Source organism: Xyrauchen texanus, chromosome 5 (genome assembly GCF_025860055.1).
Source record: "Xyrauchen texanus isolate HMW12.3.18 chromosome 5, RBS_HiC_50CHRs, whole genome shotgun sequence".
Classification (NCBI taxonomy): domain Eukaryota; kingdom Metazoa; phylum Chordata; class Actinopteri; order Cypriniformes; family Catostomidae; genus Xyrauchen; species Xyrauchen texanus.
In genome coordinates this window covers 22528086-22545802 of record NC_068280.1, presented here as the reverse complement: position 1 = coordinate 22545802, position 17717 = coordinate 22528086, and the positions used below count along the sequence as shown (strand labels likewise).

General features: G+C 45.4%; 1 pseudogene; it reads left to right on the top strand.

Annotated features, from left to right (window-relative positions):
- The first annotated feature begins 298 nt into the window (after positions 1-298).
- LOC127643509 (uncharacterized) lies at positions 299-3463 on the top strand (annotated as a pseudogene).
- The last annotated feature ends 14254 nt before the right edge of the window (positions 3464-17717 follow it).

Below are 17717 nucleotides of genomic sequence, written 5' to 3'. Positions count from 1 at the left end.
TGAGTTGGAAAGTATGCAAATTGGGCTTCTAATTTAAATGTGGGCTAATTTTAATATATTCATGCCTCAAAAATATATAGATCAAAAACATGCCGATCAATATACTGTATAGTCATATATATATATATATATATATATATATATATATATACAGGAGATATACCCCTAGGGATTCCCGAGGGGCGGAAGAGAATCCCACAGGACGGATCAAAGGATGACGACACATGGCAATGAAAATATGACGATGATAATGGAATGCATATGTGGCAAGATATGCAAGAACCGACATGGCCTGCGGATCCACCAGGCCAAGATGAAGTGTATGCAGAAGGAGGTAGAGTCACAGCGCACAGGAACTACGCCTGGTGAGACGCAGGAGGAGCCAGGCCGGGAGTCACCCCACAGTGCCCGGAGCCTCCAGGTGATGCAATCACCTGACGCACACAGAACATCAGAACATCGTCGGGTGAAGTGGCCCCAAGCTAGCAAGGAGAAGGTGTGGCGCCAGTTTGACGGAGACGCAGATACCATCTTGGAGGCAACTGCCAAAGGGAGAGCTGATCGACGCCTCAAAACGATGACTACAATCATTATCAGCCTAGCTGCAGAGAGGTTTGGACTTGAGGAGAAGCGAGCAGCGAAGCCCCCTTATACCATGAACAACAGAGCAAGTAAAATCCATCAGCTCAGGCAGGAGCTGAAGAACTTGAGGCAGCAGTACAAGGCTGCAAGGAAGAGGAGAGGGGACCGCTTGCGGAGCTACGCAGCATAATCCACAAAAAGCTGATGACCCTGATGAGAGCGGAGTGGCATAGGAGGAGGAGGAAGGAGAGGTCCAGGAGGAGAGCTGCCTTTCTAGTGAACCCATTTGGATTTACGAAACAGCTGCTAGGACAGAAGCGTAGCGGCCAACTCACCTGCTCTAAAGCTGAGGTTGACCACCACCTCAAGCAATCCTACAGTGATGAGTACAGAGAGCAAGACCTAGGCCCCTGCAGGTTCCTGATCAATCCACCTGCACCGGCTACGGACTTTGACGGGAAAGAGCCAGGCTGGAAGGAGATCCAGGAGGTGGTTAGAATGGCAAGGGCAAACTCCGCTCCAGGGCCCAGTGGAGTACCGTATAAGGTTTATAAGAACTGTCCAAGACTACTACACAGACTCTGGAAGATCCTGAAGGTGATTTGGAGGAGGGGAAAGGTAGTAGACCAGTGGAGACAGGCAGAGGGTGTGTGGATCCCGAAGGAGGAGAAGTCTCAGAAGATCGAGCAGTTCAGGACCATCTCACTGCTGAGTGTTGAAGGAAAGATTTTCTTCAGCCTCATTTCCAGGCGACTGACAGACTACCTCCTGAAGAACTCCTACATCGATACAGCAGTCCAGAAGGGAGGAATCCCAGAGGTATCTGGATGTCTGGAGCATACAGGTGTGGTCACTCAGCTTATCAGGGAAGCCAGGGAGAACAAGGGGGACCTGGCTGTGCTGTGGCTGGACCTTGCAAATGCCTATGGATCCATACCCCATAAACTGGTCGAAGAGGCGCTGAACCGGCATTATACCGGTTCAGCGGTATAACCACCGAGACCTCATCCTGGACTACTATTCCAACTTCCATATGAGAGTCTCCTCCGGAACAACAACCTCAGACTGGCACAAGCTTGAGAAGGGAATCATCACTGGCTGTACAATCTCAGTCATCCTTTTTGCACTCGCCATGAACATGCTGGTGAAATCTGTGGAGATGCAGTGCAGGGGGCCCCTCTCGAAATCTGGAGTTAGACAGCCACCCATCCGAGCCTTCATGGATGACCTGACAGTGACCACAACATCTGTCCCAGGCTGCAGGTCGATCCTGAACGGCCTCCAGGAGCTGATGTCCTGGGCTCGCATGAACTTCAAGCCGGCTAAGTCAAGGTCCCTCGTGGTGAAGAAAGGGAAGGTCACTGACAAGTTCCACTTCTCACTTGGCACCACCAAGATACCATCACTGACAGAGGAACCTGTGAAGAGCCTGGGGAAGGTGTTCAATTGTAGCCTGAGAGATGCAGCTTCCACAAAAGCGACCAACCAAGACCTGGAGACCTGGCTGGCCGCGGTAGACAAGTCTGGCCTTCCTGGCAAGTTCAAGGCCTGGATTTACCAGCATGGCATCCTCCCACGGATCCTCTAGCCCCTCCTGGTGTATGAAGTCCCCATTTCAACGGTGGAGGGCTTTGAGATGAGGATTAGCAGGTTTTTGCGCAGGTGGCTGGGACTGCCTCGAAGCCTGAGTAGCATTGCACTATATGGGCAGAACAACAAGCTGAAGCTTCCCATGAGCAGCCTGAGTGAGGAGTTCATGGTGACGCGGTCCAGGGAGGTCTTACAGTATCGGGATTCCAGTGATCCAAAGGTTGCCCAGGCTGGGATTGAGGTCAGGACAGGGCGGAAGTGGAGGGCTGCCGTGGCAGTGGACGACGCAGAGTCAAGGCTACGGCAAAGGGTGTTGGTGGGCTCAGTGGCACATGGGAGAGCTGGCCTGGGCAGCAGAAGAACTCCTCGCTATGACAAGGTAGAAGGGAAAGAGAGGAGGTCCCTGATCCTGGAGGAGGTGCGTGCAGGAGTTGAGGAGAAACGAGCTTGCCAGATGGCTGGGATGCGGCAACAGGGCGCCTGGACAAGATGGGAGCGAACAGCGGAGCGCAAAGTCACGTGGACTGAGCTTTGGAAGGCTGAACCCTACAGGATAAAATTCCTGATCCAGGCGGTCTATGACGTGTTGCCAAGTCCATCCAACCTCTTCTCCTGGGGAAAGGTGGAGACACCAGCGTGCCCCCTATGCCAGAGGAGAGGAACGTTGGAACACATCCTGAGCTGCTGTCCAAAAGCCCTGGGCGAAGGGCGTTACCGCTGGCGGCATGACCAGGTCCTAAAAGCCGTAGCGGATTCTATCTGCAGTGGAATTAGCCACAGCAAGAGCCTTCGCCCAGTGAAGACCACAGCCTTTGTCAGAGCTGGGGATAAGTCAATACCAGCTGCCCGGGGCACCTCCTCTGGCCTGTTGGCAACGGCGCGCGACTGGGAGCTGGCAGTTGATTTGGGCAAGCAGCTGAAGTTGCCTGAAGCAGTTGCCATAACAACATTAAGGCCTGACATTGTGCTAACCTCAGAGGCCTCCAAGCAGGTGATTCTCTTAGAGTTAACAGTGCCTTGGGAGGACCGTATGGAGGAGGCCAACGAAAGAAAGAGGGCAAAGTACTCCCAGCTTGTGGAGGGTTGCCGGAGCAATGGGTGGCGGGCAATATGCCAACCTGTCGAAGTGGGATGTCGAGGGTTTGTGGGCCATTCCCTTTGCAGGGCCTACAAAATGCTTGGCATCACAGGGGCGAGTCAGCGAAGGGCCATCAAGTTGGCCACTAATGCTGCAGAATTAGCATCAAGGTGGCTGTGGATCAGGAGAGGAGAGGCATGGCGTGTAGGGTAGTAGCGCCACCTGGACATAAGCTGGGACTTGATCACCCGGCTGGGTCAGCCTAGGGAGGGGTCTGATTGTTGAAAGACCCGAAACCCCCCGTGATCCTAGGTTACATCACTGATGATATGTCCAGGTGCACCAGACGGTGTATCAAAAACCTATATATATAATTTTTTTTTTCTTTACCTATTCATTATGATATATGTTATGTCTTATTGTACTGCATTCTAACTCTGAATGACGGCTGTGAAAAAAATCTGCATTGTTTATCCATTTGATCTTTCAATAAAACAATTCACAAAAATCTAACCTTTAATTGAAGTACAACAATCGAAATAGGGGAAATATCTCATTATTAAATAAATATTTTTCTCCAAAATATATTGGCCAAAATTATTTGCACCCCTAGAAATTCATGAGTAAAATACAGAGCATCCGGAAAGTATTCACAGCGTTTCACTTTTTCCACATTTTGTTGTTACAGCCTTATTCCAAAATGGATTAAATTCATTATTGTCCTAATAATTCTAAAAACAATAGCCCATAATGACAATGTGAAAGATGTTTGTTTGAAATAATTGAAAATGTATTAAAAATAAAAAACTAAAAAATCACATGTACAGTATTCACAGCCTTTGCCATGACACTTAAAATTGAGCTCAGGTGCACCCTGTTTCCACTGATAATACTTGAGATGTTTCTAAAACTTGATTGGAGTCCACCTGTGGTAAATTCAGTTGATTGGACATGATTTGGAAAGGCACATACCGGTCTATATAAGATCCCACAGTTAACAGTGCATGTCAGAGCACACACCAAGCCATGAAGTCCAAGGAATTGTCTGTATGACCTCAGAGACAGGATTGAATCGAGGCACAGACCTGGGGAAGGGTACCGAAAATTCTGCAGCATTGAAAGTCCCATTGAGCACAGTGGCCTCCATCATCCGTAAATAGAAGAAGTTTGGAACCACCAGGACTCTTCCTTGAGCTGGCTTCCCGGCCAAACTGAGCAATCGAGGGAGAAGGGCCTTAATCAGGGAGGTGACCAAGAACCTGATGCTCACTCTGACAGATATCCAGCAATTCTCTGTGGAGAGAGGAGAACCTTCCAGAAGAACAACCATCTCTGCAGCACTCCACCAATCAGACCTGTATGGTAGAGTGGCCAGACGGAAGCCACTCCTCAGTAAAAGGGACATGTCAGCCTGCCTGGAGTTTGCCAAAAGGCACCTGAATGACTTTCAAACCATAAGAAACAAAATTCTCTGGTCTGATGAAACACTCTTAGGCCTGAATGGCAAGCGTCATGTCTGGAGGAAACCAGGCACTGCTCATCACCTGGCCAATACCATCCCTACAGTGAATCATGGTGGTGGCAGCATCATGCTGTGGGGATGTTTTCAGTGGCAGGAACTGGGAGACTAGTCAGGATCGAGGGAAAGATGAATGCAGCAATGTACAGAGACATACTTGATGAAAACATGCTCCAGAGTGCTCTGGACCTCGGACTGGGGCGAAGGTTCATCTTCCAACAGGAGAACGACCCTAAGCACACAGCCATGTCTCAAAATGCCTGTCTCAAAAGACTTGAGGCTGTAATTGGTGCCAAAGGTGCTTCAACAAAGTATTGAGCATTTAATTTATTTTTAATATATTTAATAATATTTGCAAACATTTCAAACAAACTTTTTTTACGTTGTCATTATTGGGTATTGTTTGTAGAATTTTGAGGAAAATACTTTGAATACTGTGAATACTTTCCGGATGCACTGTAAATCTGAAGTATATTCCCATTCATATTTTACATTTTTAGTGCACCTGGTTGACTAGGAACATGAAAGTGTTAAGGCATGACTTCCTGTTTCACAGGGGTATAAATATGAGGTAACACACAAGACAAACTCCCTTAAAACCAACCAAATTTGGAAGCGTCGTCGTGACCAGGACGCATCGGGACACCTGCTGCAAGGGGACTCCTGCCCGCAGAAAGCAGAGATCTGTCCAGGGTTTGAATGTTTGGAGGCAGGCGGGGGTGATGGGAGCGCCATGCTTGTCTCGGGACTCAAGTCTGGAGGCGGTGCTGAAGCGGTCTCATATGCATCAACCCCAGCGGCGCTACCACCATGGAGGACGCCATATGCCCCAGGAGCCTCTGGAAAAGTTTTAAATGGACCGCAGTGCCTGGCCTGAAGGTGGCGAGGCATTCCAGCACTGACTGCGCGCTTGTTGGTGAGGCGCACTTACATTGAGACTGAGTCTAACTCCATGCCAAAAAAAGAGATGCTCTGAACCGGGGCGAGCGTGCTCTTTTCCCAGTTGACCTGAAGCCCTAAACGGCTGAGGAGCCGAGCACCTGGTCCCTGTGGGCGCATAGTAACTCTCAGGGGTGGGCCAGGATGAGCCAGTTGTCGAGGTAGTTGAGTATGCGGATGCTGGCTTCTCTGCGACCTTCGTAAAGACGCAAGAGGACAGGGACATGCTGAAGGGGAGGACCTTGTACTGATATGCCTGGCCGTCGAACGCGAACCATAGAAAGGGTCGACGTAGGGGGTCCGTGAGACGGGGGGCGTGCACTTCCTGCGGAGTGCTCGACACGTGGGCTGAGAGCTGGGCCCGGGTTGAGGTGGAGCTGCCCGTTTCTTAGCCGCAGCAGAACAAGCAGACGGGGCATGGCCTACGGCAGGTTTATGGTGAGGCGGGATGTGTGAGATGGCCTCCGTCTGCTTTTTCACCACGGAAAACTGCTGGCTGAAGTCCTCGATGGTGTCGACGAAGAGGCCGAATTGGGAGAAAGGGGCGTCAAGGAAGCGTGTCTTGTCCGTCTCGCGTATCTCGACGAAGTTCAGCCACAGATGACGTTCCTGAACCACAAGTGTGGCCATCGCCTGCCTGAGTGACTGCGCTGTGGCCTTTGTTGCCCTTTACAACACGTCGGGATCAGGACTACTCACGTGCAGATCTTTGAGTGCCTTGGCCTGGAGGACTTGCAGGAGGGCCATGGCATGCAGGGCGGAAGCAGCCTGTCCGGTGGCGCTGTAGGCTTTGGCGGCCAGTGACAACGTCATCCTACAGGCCTTGGGGGGGGGGGGCACAGGGCGACCCCGCCAGGTGGCAGCGTTCTCGGGGCATAGGTGGATTTTCTATCCCCAGGGAGGGTGCGGCGGATGGCGGGGTTGTCTGGTCATGCCTGGGAGTTGCTGATGCCCGCATTTTCGACCAGTGTACCGCCAAGCTTCCTTTGCTACCAGAAATACCTTTGCTACCAGAAATATCCACAATAAATTAGATAATATTATTATTTAGATTTATTAATATTATTATGATAATAACATATGGGGATAGGACAGTTTCCTTTGATATGAGCCCCATCCTTTGGTTCAGCGCTCAGATTCTCGCTCTAACATCAAATACTGCTGGAAGACCATGATGGCAGTGGAGAAGAACAGGAAGTAAGTACCTCTAAGGAAGTAAGGCTTAAATAAAATTAAACCCTGTAATAGGTAAGGAGAGATCAGAGGCACGACACAGAACTTTTGTAATCAATAAACCCCGGTGGGCAGTTTATTGCAAGCATTCAAATTGCAGGAAGTAGGAGGAAGAGGTGCAGTGGTGTGTTGTTATCTATGATAGGGCAGTGCTCTGGCCGGTAGTTGCAATGCAGAGAAGCCACAAAGCCGCTAAGAGTCTCTTCTTGGGCAGCTAAGAGATGGGGGAATAAATTGTAGCGAGAGCTTGTGCAGCATTGGCTTAGTCACTTCCTGCAATGTAGAGAAGAAAAAAGAGTGTTAGGCATGTGGTTGTCTCTCTGGGGCTTTTTTCCCCATTTGGTGCTCTTGCTACTGCTTATATTTCCATCCACTTGTGAGTGCAGTGTTTCAGGTGTGGGTGATCAGTTCGAGAAACACTGGTGATTTCTGTTGCCAGGGGCGATGATAATTGAAGCCCACAGATCCAAAAGTAAAAAACGAAACAACTCAGAAAGACAAACCATGTCTTCAGAAGGTGAAGATAACCTGAAAAAAAGAATTAATTGTATGAAACATATAACACAGATAATGACTAAATACATGTTAACCTTCAAAAGTGTGTGTATTTGTGTCATACCCTACATAGACAGAAGCATAGACTAGCTCGTGTGAATTGATGGGACTGCCGAAAAGACTGAGCATCAACGTGAAGAAACATGCAAAACAGTGCCTGATACTTATGTGCAGCCCTTGATAAAGTGAGAGCCCTATGCAGTCCTTGTGAAGGATAGGTAACGCTTGTGATCCATCATTGTTTTTGTTTTGTTTTGTTTTGTTTTGGGGGATGTAGGCATTGTTTGTGCAATACCCTTGAAAAGAATAAAAAATTCTTAGGAGGATTTTGAGCTCTGTATAGGGTAAGCTTTGATTGTTAAATATTCTTAAAAAGGATAATCAACGCTTACCTCTATGTCCAAGCCCTTTATGAAAGTATACCACTGTTCTTCCATTGTTAAAAAATTGCATTTGTAATGATAAAGCATTGCCACAGGTAAGACCATGGATGGCTCCTCATAATGGTAGGTAAGGAGAATACAGACAGTCTTCCAAAAAAATTGTTCGACCAGGCCAGGGATAATGGTGAGAAACTGACACCATGCCCCTGAGGTCACCAGGGGACTGACGCTTTGTGGAGGGTTTCTACAAGTCAGTGGTAGGGCCAGTCCAGCCTGGAGTTCAGGATAATCCCATGCCTATGGAAGCCAATATTCCCAAGACGTAGGCCTGTGTTGCGAGCTGGGTCATGTATCAAGACTGAGTCGTGAGCTGAGCGTATAATTATGCCCTTATGCAATACCCTTGAAAAGGATATACAATTTGTGGTGGCGTATTTCCTCCAATTCTCTCGGGTTTTGGCAGCAATGTAATGTTCAATTAAGGGAGGAAACAGGAAAATTGGGCTTCAACTCAAAGGTATAACTATAATAACTCAACTCAAAGAGGCTTTTCAGAATAACACTCTTTAGCTTAAACTCTAGCACAGTTTCTTTCAGATGGGTAGATCTCCTTGTCTTTGGCATCATCCCTTTTTCTCACTCTCCCCAGTTGCAGACAATAAAACAGACATTATAGCGTTTGTGTCCCTTAATGCTTTCATTCTCTCCAGATGAACGCTCGACCACGTCCCCGATGCTACACAATTCTATAATTAGGGTTTTATTTTATGAAATGTAAACATTTTTACACCATCTTTGAGAGATCAATGCAAAAAGGGAAATATAAATAATCTAGAAAATATGATAAAGAAATAAGATGCAGATCAAGAGGACAAATGATGTGATGTTTTATACCTAAGCTTTGTCGAAGCTTGTGCCAAAGCCAACACACATTGCATGATCCATGATATGAAGCATCAATAGACTGAATATTAGGTATCTGCTTAGAAGAAATGCTAGTCCCAGAACTCAGAAATGATATACAGTAGCAAAAAATACCTTTAATTACCTAATAATAATATGTTGTCAAAGCACACATTGTAGAAGCATTTAGAAGTGTTTTAATATTTGAAGAGCGATGTCAGAATTGAACGGAGTACAGATGATTAGAGAACAATCCCAGAATCAATAATGTAAAACACCCCTGTTAAATTGGTTATTTGATGTATTAAGCAAAATTAGCCATGTAATACTGTTTGTTTATATTAGTAGCAGTTGTAATTCATCAAACAAACAGCTACTTTTTGAAAAGAGTCTTTTCAAGCACATAATATGTTTATTTTAGGTAACAAACAGCCAAATTGTAACCCAAGTACCACTTGTATCTGCACAGCCATAATAGCTAAACGCTATCTTCCCATGCATGCAGCCATATCTGCTTAGGTGCAGATGTGGTTTTCATTCACACAAACAGCACCTCAAATAGTGTTTTCAGGCAGAAACAGACAGCCAAACTATTACAAAAGTACCACAATAACAGATCAAATCTTGTATTCTCACAGTGTACAAATGTTGGTCACACACACACACACACACACACACACACACACACACACACACACACACACACACGTTGATGTGGCTATCCTTATGAGGACTCTCCATAGACATAATGATTTTTATACAGTACAAACTATAGATTCTTTACCCTAACCCTACCCCTAAACCTAACCCTAACAAAAAACATTCTGCATTTTTACATTTTCAAAAAAACATTGTTTAGTATGTTTAAGCGATTTGAATTATGGGGATACTAGAAATGTCCTCATAAACCACATTTATAGCATAATAACCTTGTATTTACCAATTTGTAACCTAAAATAATTGTCCACGTAAACCACCCAAGCCCTAAACTACAGTACAGAAGATATAACCCATTTGTTCACATGTTTACTATATTACTATACATTATTTTTATTTTATATGGACAATAATTCAAAAATTGCAATAAAATAAATTAGATAATCAGACCCCGTACACTTAAGTACTATGCACAATCAATGTGCATGAATATTGAAAATGATTCCCCAGTGCAGAAGTATAATCTGGCCTGCTAACACTGTTGTAATCATATGAGTATGAGTAATGTAAACTAGGCTCACTCACGTGACATGGCCACCAAGCTGGAAAAACACACACACTTGTCACACCAAACATGAAGATTGGGTGCAGAGAGTGCTCTTGAAATGAAATATTGCCACTAGAATAGCCATACTGATTCAGAATGTTTGTATGATAAAAAGAGAATTTAGATCAGTGATAGCAAAACCTAAACCCCAGTGATCAAGAGTTAAATGTATTTGAAAATAGTTCCCCCAAGAGCAGAATAAACATAGGACATGCGTGTCTTGATGATGAGACCAGCTGCATAGCATGAATGGTTGTGCTGATTGCCTCCTGCTGATTTGGATTTGCAAAAATGTGGTACTATAAGCTTGAAATTCTAAAATTGTAGGAAAATTCTATAATATGTAATTTACATATGGGTCAGAGTGCACGCTTAAATGCGTTAATTTTTGTAACACATTATTTGTTCAGACAATTAGATGCATTAAATTAACATGTTAAATCGACAGCCCTAATTCTTATCATTATTTCAGACAACATTTAATCTCCCATGAAATATTAAAAGGGATTACCTTTTATTATTACCTACTATGTATCACATGTGAACCAAAGGTGGATTACTGGAGGTTGTGTCCAGATAAGGATGTCTAAAATATACTTTGTGACACTTGCAACATTTCTTTCAGTAACAATATATAGCCTGAAATAAAACAAATTATATATATATATATATATATATATATATATATATATATATATAATATATACATGACATGAATCCATGCAAATTGATTGAAAAGTATCCCATCACAGTAATTCATGTATTAGAATAAACACTAAATTCTGCTCTCATATAATCCAAATACTCGATAGTCAGTGCATTAGTGTGGGACTAATCCTGTTGCATAACTCTCCCATTACCTTTACCCCATGATCTATTTTACTGAATTTTCCTTGGAATGAGAAATTCATTTAGTGCTCTTTTATTGCTGATCTAGCACTAGCGACCTTGATCATAACTTAAAGACTACAAGATAATTCTGCAAAAAAGCCTGATAAAGACAACTTTAATCTATAACTAGATATCCTAGTATCTATGACCAGTAGCAAGGCTTAATCTTCTTTCTTCACATTGCATTCAGACTTAACTGAGCAATTAAACTGCTCTTTTGTACTAGTGCTACAAGCTAATTAGCCTGACCTACGGTGTGAACAACCTAATAAGTGTGGAGAAAGCTATTCTACAAAGCTGGCCCTTCAAAAAGAGCATTTGTTCATGTTACATAATCACACTGGCTGCATTATTCAGCACCAAAATGACCAGCATATACATGCTGGATATTAACTTGAGCAGAGTCATACCTAATTTATGAGATCCTAAGAAAAAGAAAATAGCAATTTCTCATTATTTCCAGAGGAAAGAGTGGATGCAGTTCTGTGACATTAGCAGGGCTACATTAAGGCATGGATATTTGGAGAGCAATGATCAACTCCATTAGGGGGGTGGGGGTTGAAAATGTAATGTCTGCCCAGGGAACATTACTTTTAAAAGCAAGCACTGCGTTACATTATTTTGTTGCGGCTTATAAAAAGAAGGCTACCTAATTATGTTGCATCATTACTTTTTATGGAAAATAACGCCTTACTTATTTTTCATTACATTTTAAATAAAAAGTGCATGAGTTTTATTTTTCCAGAGCACTAGTGTTCTGCTTGGCTTGCAAATTTGTAATAACATATATACTACTGTAAGCCCGTTTATCGGTCCAATGGCGGTCTCCAATAATACTGGTGAAGGTCTCTGCGCGTTACTGTCTTTCCTTTTACGCAACACAACAAGATTAAATGAAATACATTTTCTCTTATGTAGTACCTCGTTATTTCATCTGACTCCATAAATGAAAAAGGTTTTAATGATATCTGAGAATGTTTGATTATTCTTCAATTAACTCTTTAATTATATTTTACCCGTTCAGACTAGGAACCTATGTCACTTTGAGGTCCTCGCATGTTTTCTCTTTTATGCGGGTCTCACGCTCACAAGCTCATCAGCTTTGGATCATCAAACAGAGGTAATTGCTATATACCTAAGATTGGTCACATTCACGTTTACACTTATCTGGAGAAACATCAAATCAAAACATACTATGACTGGCGGAGAGGCGGAGCCCTGGAAGGCTCGAGAGGCTGGAGAGGCGGAGCCCTGGAAGGCTCGAGAGGCGGAGCCCTTGAAGGCTCGAGAGGCTGAGCCCTGGAAGGCTCGAGAGGCTCGAGAGGAGGAGCCCTGGGAGGCTCGAGAGACTTGAGAGGCAGAGCCCTGGGAGGCTCGAGAGACTTGAGAGGCGGAGCCCTGGAAGACTCGGGAGGCGGAGCCCTGGGAGGCTCGAGAGACTTGAGAGGCGGAGCCCTGGAAGACTCGGGAGGCGGAGCCCTGGGAGGCTCGAGAGACTAGAGAGGCGGAGCCCTGGGAGGCTCGAGAGACTTGAGAGGCGGAGCCCTGGAAGACTCGGGAGGCAGCACCCTAGAAGGCTCAGGAGGCAGCACCCTGGAAGGCTCGAGATGCGCTGGCTCTAGGACGGTCATGGCTACAGGTGCTGGCTCTGGGACGATCGAGGCTACAGGTGCTGGCTCGGAGACGATCGAGGCTACAGTCGCTGGCTCACTGACGTTCGGGGCTGCAGGCATTGGTTGGTTGGCCGTGGTTAGCGGAGGCTGGAGAGCAGAGGCCTTTCTTCTCCTCCTCCTCCGGGCGGATGAAGTTGGCAACGCTGGTTCGTTGACCACGGCAGGCGTGGGGGTTGGCTCACTCACCGTGGCTGGCGAGGAAAGCCCAGAGGCGGGAGCCAGGATGAGGAGAGGTGGCTCCCCGGCAGCGAACTCCTCCACGATGAGTCCCACATACTCACGCCAGGTGCAGTCTCCGGTCTCCGGCAGTTCCCACCACCGGTGTTTGGGAACACCGAACCGGTACGCCACCTTCAGAGTGTGGTCATCCCAGCCGGTGTAACTGGCCACGCTGGTGAAGAAGTGTGAGAACTCCCGGACAGACAAGTCTGCCTGTGTCAGCTCCGTGAGGAACCCTGCTAGATCCATTGTTGGTTGACTGTTCTATTACAATGAGTAGGTAAAGGCAGACGAGGGTGAGGATCTAAATGCAGTTGGTTTTTTATTGAACGTGAAAACAGACAAAACAGGAACAAACGAAACATCCACGATGGGAAAATAAAAATAAAAGCACAAAAACATCAAGGGACCACGAACGGGGAGAACAGGTTGAACAGGGTGAAGAACAAACATCCATACACATCAACAGTCGACAGGGGAATGAAGAAACAGCAGGGTTTAAATACACAGGAGACATGATGATGACAAAACGAGACACAGGTGAGAACAATGATGCAAAGATGGCAGTGATGAGATCAGGGAATTGTGGGAAGTGTAGATTTTAGACAGACAAGTGAAACACGGGGCAGACAACAAGGAAAACGTGACATGAAATGTGATCAGTGACGAGTGAAACAGAAAACATGGGGCAGACAACAAGGGAATCATGACAATGACATCCTAAAATTGCATCTTGAAAACAAAGAACCTTCAGTCGCATAGTAATCAGAATAAGAATGTGCTTTATTTCCAAGTGTTCTCACATACAAAAGGATTTTTTGGGGGTGATTGGAGAAACAAGCGCACACAGAACATTATAGTGAGACAGAATATAAAAGTCGTAGACATACAAATAATAGGACATATAACTGAATGGTGTATGTACATGTGCAAGTGTTAATGTATGTACAAGGAAGGAGTATGTATAGTTATTGAATTACAAATGTGAATTTACATATGTACATGAGATATGTATTTGCATTATTGAGGGAGTCCTGAGGCAGTTTACTTGTTCATGTGGAAAATGGCCTGAAGGTAAAAACTGTTCTTGTGCATGGATGTCCTGGCACTCAGTGCTCTGGAGGGCAACAGTTCAAAGAAGGAGTGTGTAGGGCACCAATAATTGTCTCAGCAGTCCTGACTGTCCGTTGTAGTTTCCTTCTGTCTGATTTGGTGGCTGAACCAACCAGACAGTTATAGACGTACACAGGACAGACTCAATGATTGACGAGTAGAACTGTGTCAGCAGCTACTGTGGCAGGTAGAAATTCCTCAGCTGGCAAAGGAAGTACAACCCCTGCTGAGCCTTCTTCACGATGGAGTCTATGTGGGTGTCCCACTTCAGGTCCTGAGAGATGGTAGAGCCCAGGAACCTGAATAACTCCACTGCTGCCAGAGTGCTGTTCAGGAAGGTGAGGGGGAGAGTGCTGGAAATTTCTCCTGAAGTTCACTAACATCTCCACTGTTATGAGCATGTTCAGTTCAAGGTTGTTGTGACCTCAACAGACAGCCATGGATGAGGACGATGACCATGGAATCATCTGCAAACTTCAGAAGCTTGACAGTGGGGTCCTTTGCAGTGCAGTCATTTTTGCAGAGGGAGAAGAGCAGTGGAGAGAGAACGCATCCCTGAGGAGCACCAGTGCTAATAGTGAGGGTCTCGGATGTGAGTTTCCCCAGTCTCACTAGCTGCTGCCTATCTGTCAGAAAGATTATGATCCATCGACAGATTGGGGTGGGCACAGATAGCTGGGTCAGTTTGTTTGAGAAAAGTTCAGGACAAATGGTATTGAAGGCTGAACTGAAGTCCACAAATAGGATCCTTGCATAAGTCCCAGGTCTGTCGAGGTGTTGCAGGATATAATGCAGTCTCATATTGACAGCATCATCCACAGACCTGTTTGCTTGGTAAGCAAACTGAAGGGGGTCAAGCAGGGGTCCAGTAATGTCCTTCAGGCAGGCCAAAACCAGTCTCTCAAATTACTTCAACTAGATGGGGCCAGTTGGTCAACACCGACTTTCAGACAGGCAGATGAGTCACCATCTGGGTCTGAAGCTTTCCTAGAATTTTGTTTCCGAAAGACCCGGCACCCATCCTCCTCACAGAACATAAGTACAGATTAAGTAGCTGTAGGGGGAGGAGGGGGGTTCCAGGAGGTTGTTGTGTGTGTGAAGTGAAGATCAGAGTGGGGGAGGGGTGTGAGACTGGACTTTTCAAACCTGTAGTAAAATACATTCAGTTAATCAGCCATTAGTTGACTCTCTACAGAGTGAGGGGGAGGTGTCTTGTACTTGGTGATGCTTTTCAGGCCTTTCTACACAGATGCATGATCGTTGGCTTAAACATTTTTTTTCAGCTTTTCAGAGTAGCTTCTTTACTCTGATTTCCTTAGCCAGTGTGTTTCTGGCCTGGTTGTCATCTGCATTCTCTTTGGCATAAAAAGCTGTCTGAGTTTTCCTGTAAACCATGGTTTATCGTTATTGAATGATAAAAATGTTGTAGGAATTTGGTAGTATAAATGTACACATGATGGGTTAAAGTGCCATGTACCTACACCATTATATTTAGGAACAGTACGTGAGTGAGAAATGAATTTAAACTGTCCTTATTCTACATCATTATTATGTAAGGAAATGTATAATGGAATTAGTTGAGTTCGACAACCATTATAAGAAAGCTAAATTACAAATAACTAGATTATTTGTATGAATAAAATTCTCCACCATTAAAATTGTAATACCTTTAAATAAAATTATAAAATTATAGTATCTTGTTGTATTCGCTCACAATTTCTATTGTAAGGAATTAGCTTTAATATGTGAATGATGATTAACTCTATGATTATTTATGCTCAAATTTATTGGAGTAATATTCTCATGGCTTATTTGAAATAATGGATATAATTACACATATTTAGATACAGCTTTGAAGCAAAATATTTTTAAAAACAGAGATGAGATTATTTATCAAAATATACAACAGTCATATTATCCTTGAATACAGACAAACTTTATTGCTATTCTAAACATAAACTAATCTAACACATAAAGCATGAAAGAGGTTGGTGAGTAAAGTGACAGAATGTGAAATAAATTATCAATACAGAAAAAATTATATGGAAATAATATATTTTATATATTCTATTCTATATAAATTCTAAAACTTGATGGAGAGTGTTGTCCATCATCATCATCATCGGCAGTCCGTCGTGTATCGACGATGACTGTTTGGATTGGAGGCTATTGTAGGCAGGCTCTCGTGTGGGCTAGAAGGCCTGCTCTCGAGCTACAGCAGCGATGGCATTTGCTACAGACAAAGTCTTTTGCTGCAATGGAATAGTGCCGCCTCTCATGGGCTTTCTCATAGTCTTTCTGACGCTTTTTCTCAATAGCTGCGGCAGTGGTTTTCAATCCATGCTGCCATTTCTCACGCTGCAGGGCCTGTTCCTCCCAGCTTTCATGGAATGGGCATCTTTAAAACGCAGTTTTTGACCACCGCGGCTTCTTTTGCCCTTTTTTAGCTCTGCATAAGAAACTGCTTTGGGCAGTCGGCTGTCACTCATCCGGCGCACATGTCCAGCCCATCGCAGTTGTGATGATGTAATAAGGGCTTCAACACTGACAGAGCCAGCTCGTTGGATTACCTCTACATCTGGGATTCGATCCTGCCATCTGATGTGTATAATGGCACGTAGATGACGTAGCAGAACTCGTGTGAGTGTTTTGATATGTCTGCTGTACAGCGTTAAACACTCGGTGGCATAGAGCAGGCAAGGAAGTACAGCAGCATTGTAGACTTTCACTTTTGTGCTGTACGTGATGTCGTGACAGCTCCAGAGGCGCTTCTCAAGAGAGCCAAAAGCCATGGTAGCAGACTGAATTCTCCTCTCAACTTCCAGATCTGAGGAATTTGTGTAGGTCACTGTACTGCCAAGGTATGTGAAGGCCTTGACAGATTTCAGGGGCTCTCCATGTCCTGGGCATAGACGTTAAACTGCATCCGGGCAGAGTGGGGAGGCTGTGCGTGGTGTAAGCTACACCCAGCTAACACCTATAAAATGCGCACAAGAAGCCGTGAGAACCTACTCTGTAACTGGCGAGTGTATGGTCGGCGCCATAAAACCGAGCAGACCCAGATTAGGGTGTCAAAGGCACTGGCAGCAGGGTGCCGGTTGGTGTGAGCAGCGAGGAACTCACTAGTTTTGAGTCAATGGTGCAAACACAAGATGGTATGCGGAAGAACCACAACCATGGTCAACGGATGGCGTCAACAGCAAGTAAGATGCTACTGCGGGGCAGCCTCCTCGCCCACCTTGTTTGTTGCACCTTTGTGCACCACGTGGTAACCGGTGCGGAGGCCCAGAGTGGCAGTCTGGTGGGGGCACGATGCCAACTGCCTTTTTCATTGTGTAAGGCGTCTTGACTGGAGACGTAGGTGGAAGCCCTGTGGCGATGAGGGGAACATCAGCAGGCTGAAGTAGCTGGGAGCTGATAGCGGAAACCTTGCACACAGGCGGCTCACAGCTGATGGTCGCAGCATCACTTAATCCTGAGCGCCAGTGGGCTGAGGCAGCACTGTGAGCGTCTGGGTAGCCCTTTTTAGGGAAAGCACTGCCTACCCTAGAAGGGGAAGCCCCTAGAAAAGGTGGGGTAAAAAAAGCGTGCTCAGAACACATCCTGGCTGGTTTACCGCTACCAGCGGGACTTCACCTCAGCGGTCGAAACAGAAAAAGTAAAAAGTTGATTGTTGCGTAATGGAACGTCCGCACTATGCTAGACGGAGTCTCCAGACCTGAGCGGAGAACAGCTCAGAATGCAAAAGAACTAAAACGATATAGAGTGAACATTG